The 10,540-nt window shown below is 44.5% G+C and overlaps 1 pseudogene; it reads right to left on the bottom strand.

Moving 5' to 3' along the window:
- Positions 1–246: 246 nt before the first annotated feature.
- LOC119348455 lies at positions 247–3,848 on the bottom strand (annotated as a pseudogene).
- Between the last annotated feature and the right edge of the window lie 6,692 nt (positions 3,849–10,540).

Genomic DNA, 10,540 nt, shown 5'->3' on the forward strand with positions numbered 1-10,540 from the left:
TCTCAACTTCACTGATAGAAATTGATTGAGAACACACAGATTAAGGAAACAACAAAAGCACCCACAATGTCTCAACTCTCAACTTATTCAATACACACGCATGCATGGTACTCCCTCTGTAAACTAATATAAGAGCGTTTAGATCACTAAATTAGTGATCTAAACGCTCTTATATTAGTTTACAGAGGGAGTATATAACAAGCAGCTACACAGAACAGCTTTTTCAAATGTAAACTCTAAGCAAGACTATCGAGGGTAGCTCCCGGACAGCAGATATTCTTCTTCTTGACTATATTGTCTGCTCACGTTCTCCGAGCTTGTCCTTCTTATAGATGATGTATATCTCATTGCCGAATAACTCCCCTCATTTGTTTTTGCCAGCAGATCACCCCTAACCCGAATACGCTCTTTGGGTCCTTGAAGGGCCTCCAGTGTCATCTCCACTGACCTCATGGTTGGTCGCTCCTCCGCTCTCAGTTTCGTGCACGACACAGCTAGAGCAGCTACTTCCTCAACTTGGCTACCTCCCTCCATGACCTGTGATCCAGTATTTCTTCCAATTTACCTCCTGAAAGTAGTTCAATAAACTGTGCAACAAGCCCATCACCTTTGGACGATCTATATGTAATTGGCATCTTCCTCGTAAGCAACTCAACAAGAACTACTCCAAAGCTATAAACATCACTTTTTTCTGTTAGCCGGCCACAGTAAAAGTACATAGGATCTAAATACCCTAAAGTTCCTTGCACCGCTGTTGTTATCCCTGTTTGATCCCTAGGAATGTGCCTTGAAGCTCCAAAGTCAGACACCTTTGCTGTCAAAGCATCATCAAGAAGTATATTGGTAGACTTGATATCTCTGTGTATTACGGGGACGGAAACACCCGAGTGAAGGTAAGCAAGAGCTTTGCCAATTTCTGCTGCAATCCTTAATATGTCTTGCCATGGTATTGATCTTAGTGGTGTCTTATGAAGATAATCACATAGGGTTCCATTGGAAATGAACTCATAAGCCAATAAAGGGACTTCTGTCTCAAGACAACATCCAAAAAGTTTTACGATGTTTCGATGATTGATTTGTGAGAGTATGGCAACTTCATTTATAAACTCGTTAATCTCACTCTTGACCACAATATTTGACTTTTTGATGGCCACAACATGCAAGTCTGATAAAATTCCTTTGTATACGGTACCATGCCCGCCACCACCAAGCTTACGAGTTGGATGAAAGTTGTTTGTGGCCTTTTTCAGCTCCTTTAATGGGATGAGCATCCTCTCTGCAATGTCTGACCTATGAGATACCAATTGCTGCAACAGTTGTCCACGATTTTCATTGAAGAACCTCTGTCGCAACTTTTGTTCCTTTTGATGTTTAAGCTTGCGAATTATTATCTTTGAGCCGATAAACAGAAGTAGAATAGTTGGGCCACTTGAAACTGATAGACCAATGATTAAACCTGCAAAAAACAAATCGATGGGGCATGTATTTAGGGTTTGAGATGGCATAACTCAAATAAGTGAGGGAAGAGATACGAGGTTGGATCAAGGATGGAAAGTCTTGTTAAAAGGAGATATGCCAGCACACCGATAATCAACCGGTTATACCAAATTCAATTTTCTAAAAGTTCAAAATTTTGACCAAAATTTATCTCATATTCCAGTAACCCAACTAACAGGAGGGCCAGTAATTAACCCCGACAAGTCCGATAACCAGCAAGTTACCAAAATCCTAGGTGGATCACAAGGCAAATGATGCAAATAAGAGTGTGTGCGGCTAGAGAGAGTGTTGACTTCTGTTTGAAAATTTTGGATTGCATTTATCTATAGTACCAATGTCAAATTATATACTTTCATGGCACATTTAATTGTAGATATATTCTAGATGGCTTTATTTTCTTCTTCTATGGATATGAAATGCTTGCTTATTGATTGTGTATTTTTTTCTTCTTCTATAAAAGATGGTGGTACTCCATTCTTATATAATTGTGTTCTACAACCATTTTATTTAGGGGTTGTTGCCACTTGCAATAATATATTTTTACAACCTAAATTTCTTAGCAGAAGTTTGAATATTATTTACATTGCCTAACTGATTATTAGCTTCTTTTTCATGCAGTATACTCTTTTTGCATGGTTCACCAGCTAATACACATAGAGCTTACTCACGTGAGAATACGGATTGCATTTAAGAAAACAAAAGGGAGTTGGTAAATATGATTGAGAATAAATGATATCTTTGCACCTACTCCCTCCTTTCCAAAAGGTTATTTTATAGGCTTGTTTTAAGTCAAACTTCTTTAAGTTTGCTCAATCCTAAAGAAAAAATATACCAACATCTATGCCACCAAATAAATACATCGTGACATCATACTCCCTCCGTTCATTTTTACTTCGCATATAAGGTTTGTTTCTAGTCAAACTTTACAAACTTTGACCAAATTTGTATAAAAAAATATTAACATCTACAATATCAAATATACATCATATGAAACTACGTTCCATAATGAATCTAAAGATATTCCTTTGGCATTGTAAATGTTGATACTTTTTTCTATAAGTTTAGTCAAACTAGAGATACTTTGACTTCAGAGAAAAATTATATGCAGACTAAAAAGAAACGGAGGGAGTATTTCATAATTGATCGAAGGAAGGTAAGGTATAAGGGTGCTCACCTGTGTGTATGGACTTGACACAGCCTAATGGTTTGGTGGCGTTGCCTTGAAATCCTCGTGGGCACCTGCAGTCGAAAGATCCATCCATGTTGGTACACTTGCCGAAGCATGAATGTGATTGTGGCTGTTTGCACTCGTCGATATCTACATAAAACACGTAATTAAACATGAAGACAAGTTGATCATCCAAATCTGAAAGGAAGAAAAGGCAAAGTCAACTGCGTTTGCATTCGAGAATTAGCAAAACTCACACAAATTACTTACCTGTGCATCGGTTATCAAGGTATGGGTTGCCCTCGTAGCCTTCCTTGCATTTGCAAAAATACCCCATCCCATTGGTGGAATTCGCGCACTCGCTGTGCTTGCTCAGGCAAGCGTATCCCGGTGATTCTCTCGCCAGGGGGCATGACAAGGAGTTACTGCCGTTGCGGATGGCCCAGTCGAGCCGAAGCGGCATTCTCCATGGCTTGGCCGGGTCCGGCGTCCTCTTCAAGTCGGCGGCCTGGAAGACATAGTGATTCCTCTCCACAATGAAGGCGTGGTTGCAGGGGCTCAAGTCCATGCCTGCATGCGGCCAATCGCCGAACGTCATCCTGGTGTCGAGGAGGGCTTGCGGGATACCGACGCGGCAGCAGCCGACGCCGTTGCACTTTCGGTCGCGCGCGCTCTTGGTACTGTTGCAGTAGGCCACACAGCCGCTGAAATACGAGTATGATTCTGGATTTTGGCGTCGTCGACTTCCTCTGCCGGCGTATATGAACGCGTCGCAGCCCAGGACGAAGAGCTCATTGGCGGTGTCGGAGATGCGATACACGCCCACCGGGTTGACTCTCAGCTGGCCGTCGAAGCTGGAGGTCTTGTTACCGGTGGCGTCGAAGCACTGGTAAGCCACTGGCACCATCACCCGGACCTGCGCGCGTGGGGTTACCGTCAGGTTCCGCACGAGTATGGGCTCGGAGCGCATCTTGGCGTCCGTCAGGAACGGCTTCTCGCCGCCGCCGGTCATGTTGTTGCAGGCAATCTGGAAGCCCGGGCGGAAGCAGCCGGCACCGATGCCGAATGGGTAGAGGATGTCAACGTCACCGCATCGCGCCTGGCAGCCAGGCTTCACCAAGGAGCAAGATGCGGTGGCTGCCGATGCAGCTAGTGGCAATAGCACCAAGAAGATCCAAGCCATCGGCATTTCTCACCACTTATGTTTGTTCGTTTGTTTGTTCAATGTGGGGGACAAAGCCTCCGTACATTTAAATACAAAAGAGCGAGAGCATAGTTCCCCTCCACCAGTACTCCTGGTGTGTGTTTTAAAATTATTGAAAACTGTATTTTTAATTAACTGGAGTAGTTTGTTTGAGGAGTCGGTGGTTTGCTGCTGTCAAGAATATATATATTTCAAATTCATCAGTCAACTATCATCCGGCACTTCTAAACTGTGAAATTAAGGTTGTCTCAGTCAGTAATACATTTCTGTAGTATGTGACCTCATTACCTATCTACGAGTCTCTTATCCTCTTGCATTTAGAAAACCATGTTACACTTGGATTATGTTGAGCCTCCAAATGGCGGATGAAGCCACGCGAGGCTAACCACTACGCTTCCTGCAGCAAAGCATCGGATGCTTAGCCAACAAGGTGAACGCGTGCAACGAACTAACTCGGTAAACAATCACTATATTCCAGCAATCATTCAGTTTACAAAAGATCACACTCACCGAGAAGTAGATAAAAGCATCATAATTCCATTAACCCTTGAAACAGACCAGCCAAGATATTACAAGAATACAAGATGGCAAAAGTGAAGAACAAAACAAAAGTGGTCAACTTTTGAGGGTTTTTTTTTTGTAGAAAAAAATATAATGGACAATTCTTTTAAATCTGGTGCAACCTATCTGCTTTACATAAATATGTAGTCTTCGATTCCTTCCAGATTCTAACGCAAAGTCCAAACCATTATTGAGTGTAGGCACACCCAAACTATTCCTACACGAAAAACAGACTACTGGCATTATGAAGTTTGAGAATCTCCAAGTCGACAGCATTCAAACATCGAAAAGTATGTCCATATACAAATCTTAATAAACCAAGGCGGCACACCAAGGCAATTGTTTACGTAAAGTTTACACTTTAAGATACATGTTGGTGACGGGAGCTAGGGTAACATGGTAGAAGCCTCACAATTTTCAGGTCAAGTGTCTGAAGTTTCCATGGCATTTCATCTTGCATCAGCTTCTAGACTAAAGCGACCAACTAGTAAACACCCATGCAAACACGCAGCTTGGTTTTGTTTTCTAGCACCAAAGGTAGACGTATTAGTTCCACAATTTAGTGGTTACATGGTTTGATACCTATATTTGGCCAAGCCAAAATTAAGGTAGCCAAAGGTTTCCAACATTTGGCCCACAAGTGTGAGGGGAACTATTGCATTTGCAACTTTTGGGGTTTAAGCGAATGATTGTTAATTTTTGACGTCACGGTCAGGTTTAGCAGCTGTACGTGCTCGGGGCGCATCTTGGCATCCGTCAAAAGTGGCTTCTCACCGCCGCTGGTCATGTTGTTGCACACAATCTGGAAGCTTGGGGGGAAGCAGCCGGCACCGAGGCCGAATGGGTAGGGGATGTTGACGCTACCGCATCCCGCCTGGCAGCTTGGCTTCACCAAGGTGCTAGAAAAGTTATGCTCAAATTTTAGTTTTTTTGAATTTTGGTTATATCTGGTCAAACTATGGTCAAACTACTTATTCAAGAAGTATTATACAAGATGTCTGGAAGTGGCATATACAAATCTTAATAAACCAAGACGACACACCAAGGCAATCGTTTCTACAGTGTTTACACTTTGAGACATGGTAGAATGGTAGGAGCCTCACAATTTTCAGGTCAGATGTCTGGAAGTTTCATTAGCATTTCACCTTGCGTCAGCTTCTTAACTAAAGTGGCCAACTAGTAAAACACCCATGCAAACACGCGGTCAGCACCAACCAATAGACCATCCGCCAATAAGCCACGCGTCCTGCGATGCTTTAACCAATAAGGTGAATGCACTTGCTGCACCGAGCGAAGTGTTTCATGGTGTGATCAATACATCACGACAAATATAAATGCAAGCAAACAAGAACTGAAAGAAACAAAAGCCGAGCTTGTAATTTGTCTAAAAAAAGAACAAACACGACCGGACAAGGATTTAAACTCACGACCTGTAGCTTGTAGCTTGCAAAGAAGACATGCTAACAACCCCACCCAAGAACCGTTAATGACTAACATTGAGATTGCCACTTTATGAACTAAGAACAACGCAGAATCCAGTCAATTTTTTTGATGATTTTTTTTGATCTTTACCTGGAAATTTTTAAGAATTTTTTGAAAAGCGAGTAATGTTTGAAACTCCGACAATTGTTTGAACAACTCGAACAACCATTGAAAATCCAATTTTTTTTTCCTGAAAAAGCATGCCTTATTTGACAGAAACAATTTTTCAAAATCACGAACATTTTTTGAGAAACATGACATTTTTGGAATTTAGAGAACAAACTTGTTAATGGGGACATTTTCAAAATTATGAACAATTTTTGAAATTCCCAAACGTTTTGGAGTTTCGAGAAAAAAAACTATACGGGAACATTTGCGAACATTCTGAACAGTTTTCAGAAAACAAGAACATTTTTTAAACTCTCTTGCATTTTTGGAATTTATGAAAAATATATGAAGGCATATTTTTTGAAATTTTGGTCAGCTTTTGAAATCATGAAAAAAAAATGAAAACCCATTTTTTTGAAATTCCCGAAAGTTTTAAAAAATGCAAACATTCTTTTGAGTTTTCGGAAAATTTTAAAATAGGAACATTTTGTAACACTCTGAATAATTTTTAGACAACAAGAACATTTCCCAAAAATCTCTTACATATTTTGAATTTATGAACAAAATTTGAAAACGAAGATGTTCTTACAATTATGAACAACTTTTTAAAAAATGTTCATGTTTGCTAACTACCTGCCGCTTTCCAAGAATTACTCATGTTTTCAAAAAATGTTCATGATTTTAAAAATATTCAAAGTTCACAGATATTTGTGTTTTATATAAATGTTTGCTACAGTAACACCAATTCTTAAAAATGGGTTTGTATTACAAAAAATGTTCGAATTTATAAAATGTTCAAAATTCAAAAAGCAGTTTGAGAGTTTCAAATAAATGTTAGATTTGAATTTTTCTTGTTCACAACTTTTGAAAAATATTCGCGTTCTAAGAAATATTCGCTTTTTTCAGAAAATTGTTTCGCTTTTGTTTCTAGGATCTGACGCTGCTGTTAGCTTATTTTAAAACGTTGTGCAACCTAAACGTCCCATGCGCTTGTTAGTTGTAGTGGCTATCAGCTTGCTATTTGCAATAATGAGGTCACGTGTTTGAATCCCCGTCTAGCACTATTTTCTTTTTGCGATATAGTATTTCACTAGGCGAATCAGTCATACAACATCTGCCAATGGGCCGGCCCATCGCGGCGTACACATGAGGCGTGGCGACGTATCTCTAAAAACGCCATCTGAAAAGATCATCTTACTCTTTATTATCAAAGGGTATGAAGAAATCTCATCCGATGATGTGTTTAGTGGGGTTGTACCGAACAAGAAGTGAAGAAACAATACACCCCTGTTATTTCGAATTCAAGTAAGCACATGCTATGGAAAGGCAGGCTCATTGGCAAAAGGGTATTCTCCACGTCCAAAATCAGTTTACCGAAAAAGAGTTTTCCCTACTTTGTATTCCAAAGCAATCAACACCGAACACAAAGCATTGCTGGGACGAGCAGCACACCAAGCCCAAAAGAAAGAAAAAAAAGAAGAAACAAATGTCAACAACGGCAGCTCGACAAAGCGCGAATGAGATTCAGTTTTGCATACATGTGCCCTATGGACTTGCTCTTGCCATGCTTAGCTTCATGAATATGTTTACTTACTTTTGGTTACCTTGTGATGCCATGAAATGCTTTGTGGTGAGTGGCATGAGCTTGCAAAGTTGCTATCATGAATCTGTTTCTGCCATGCTCTGTTTTTCTCGTTTGAAACTGATCATATCATTTGCCATGTTTGCATTGATGCTACCATATTGTCCATGCATCTTTGGCTAACGTTCACTAAGGGAGTTTTGTTCTATGTCTTTAGTACTAGCATGCCATGCATTTGTTTGCCATGATATGTTCCTATAGCATGTTGTTTGCTAGCTCTAAACATCGCTACCTGATATTGCTTATGCCCTGTTTAGCTTTTTCACTAAGTAGATGTTGTTATCATTTGCATTTTTGCCATGCTATTTTAAGCTTGTTCGAGTGAGTTCTAGCTGGAGCTCAGTGTTCATGATTTGTAGAGCTTCACCTGTACTTTACTACCATGTGCTTTGTTGTCTTGTTGGAGAGCTGTAGCATAGTTTCTTGTTGCATTCTAAGTGCTATGATGCTGTTAATCGCAGTTTTGCATCATTCTTGTTTTGCTTGTCATTTGCAAACCGTGCATCCGTTTCCAGTGATCCTTATATAGATTTCGACCGAAATCACTCACTCTTTCCAGCGGCATGCTTGGTTTGCCAAGTTGATGCCTTGATCATCTTTTCCCTTTGGAGTACTCATATGCATTGCACATCATACATTGCATTCCATGCCATGTATTGCATCATGTTGCTTGTACATTGCACCATGATTGATTGTTGTCCCGTTGCTTGTGTTCTTGCTTTGGTAGAGCCGGGAGACGAATTCGTGAACGAGGAACCTGTTGAGTACACTAACAAGGAGCAATCTTTCGACAACTTTGAGAACTTTGCAGGCAAGATGACCATTACCCTCGATATCACTTCTATCTTTGCTTGCTAGTTGTTCGTTCTATCGCTATGTCGTGCTACCTACCACTTGTTTATCATGCCTCCCATATTGCCATGTCAAGCCACTAACCCATCTTCCTAGCAAACCGTTGTTTGGCTAAGTTACCGCTTCTGCTCAGCCCCTCTTATAGCATTGCTAGTTGTAGGTGTCTTGCAGGTTGTTCCATGTTGGAGCATGGATATTGTCGGGGTAATTGACTACGGGTACCCCGAAGACGGGAAGACAACATTTTCAAACATCGGGGCTGGCAAAGCCCATCAGTTCGACTGCCCGGCCGCTCCAGCCGGCTCCCCGTCCGACTGCTTCACACGGCCGGCTGCCGACTGCGCCAACCAGCCGGCTGCCGACTGCAGCCCAACGCGACACCGACAAGACACCTACAAGACAGCCACACCGCGGCGTCATCTACAGTGTATCTGTCCCCTTGACACTATTATATAAAGTGCCCAGGGTACAACCATGACACCCCCACCATGCCTCTAGCTAGCTAGCCCCCACGCCACTACTTAGCTTACTCTCTAAGCTAGCTCCCACTATAAAAGGAGACCCCATCCATCCATCCAGGATGGACCCTCTCACTCACGCATACATCCATGCTCACTCACGATGGAGCTCTCTCATGCCCACTGACTAGCTAGCTCACATATACATATGAGACAGTGAGCACTCGGCTACTGCTCTCAGTCCAATACAACTCCAGAAGCACTCTGTACCAGATATGCCATATATACCCAGACATGTAGGAGTAGGGGTATTATCTCTTCGAAGAGCCCCGAACCTGAGTAAACTAGCGCGTGCTACTCGCATACCCGCTCCCGGGCCTATTAGCAGCAGTCTTGCCCTCACACGAAGCCACCTTGTGGCATCTGTCATCTTACACCACCCCCCATGAGAATACCACGACAGTTGGCGCCCACCGTGGGGCGGTACTATGCTACCACGCTGCTGCTGGTTTTGCAGTCCGGGCGGGACCATCATCGTCTACACCACCGCGGCGTCACGCCGTCTCTCCGATAGCGGTCGGGGGCTCGACATCGACATGCCCCCGGAATGGCCGCGAAGGGTGGCGCGTCCTCGCCGTTGGCCTCGCCTTCTTCACCACCGTTGCGACACCGGCCATCCGTCCGCGGCGTCGCGCCGTCTCACCGGTAGTGTTCGCGGGCTCGACATCGACCCGCCCCGGAATGACCGCGCGGGACGGTGCGTCCTCGTCGTCGGCATCGCCCTCTTCGTCACCACTGCCGCGGCCGTGCCGCCGCACCTGGGGCTGTACGCCCCGTGCTGTGTCTCGCTCCAGGACGGTCGTCCGCGCGCCTCCGCGGTCGATCCGGTCGCGCCCCCGCGGCCGGCCTTTCCTCGACCACACCTCCACTCGCGGCCGAGCTGGCCAACTCCGGTTCCTGTGCATGGCTAGCTAAGCTAGCTAGTAGACACAATGGATTGGGCTACGTGCATGCTAGCTCCGCTAGCAAACCCAATGGACGGTGCATGCATGCCTCGAGCTCGCCCGGCCTTGCTCCGCTCCACCAACTGCGCGTCCGTGCTGCTCTGCTGCTCCGCTTGCTGTTGTCGTCCCAGCCAGCTCCTGCTCACGCTCACACAAGCCGCAGCCGGCTCCACCCCGTGCTGGATGCTCCGCGTCCGCGCACGCCAGTTCCCTCCTCCGCGCCAGTCCCGCTGCCTCGTCCGGTCATCCCAAGGACCGTCTCGTCGCTCCGGCCGGTTGCGCCGTCCGAGCCGGCTGCTGCCGTGCCCCGTCGCTGCACTACCGGACTCGCGGTCTATGCCTACGGCCACGGGCCGTCAGCATAGGCCCCTAGGCCGTCGGCATAGATCTATGCCGACGGCAGCCGTCGGCATAGAGCCGTCCGTCTAGATTACGTCAGCGTACTCCTGTCAGACCGTCGGCATAATAATGCCGTCGGCATAGGGGGTATGCCGACGGCCCTGGCGCAGCCGTCGACATAGTTTAGCCGTCGGCGTAGTTTTCCGTCTGACGGCCCGGACGGCG

The sequence above is a fragment of the Triticum dicoccoides genome, unplaced genomic scaffold (assembly GCF_002162155.2).
Source record: "Triticum dicoccoides isolate Atlit2015 ecotype Zavitan unplaced genomic scaffold, WEW_v2.0 scaffold9276, whole genome shotgun sequence".
In the NCBI taxonomy this organism is placed as follows: domain Eukaryota; kingdom Viridiplantae; phylum Streptophyta; class Magnoliopsida; order Poales; family Poaceae; genus Triticum; species Triticum dicoccoides.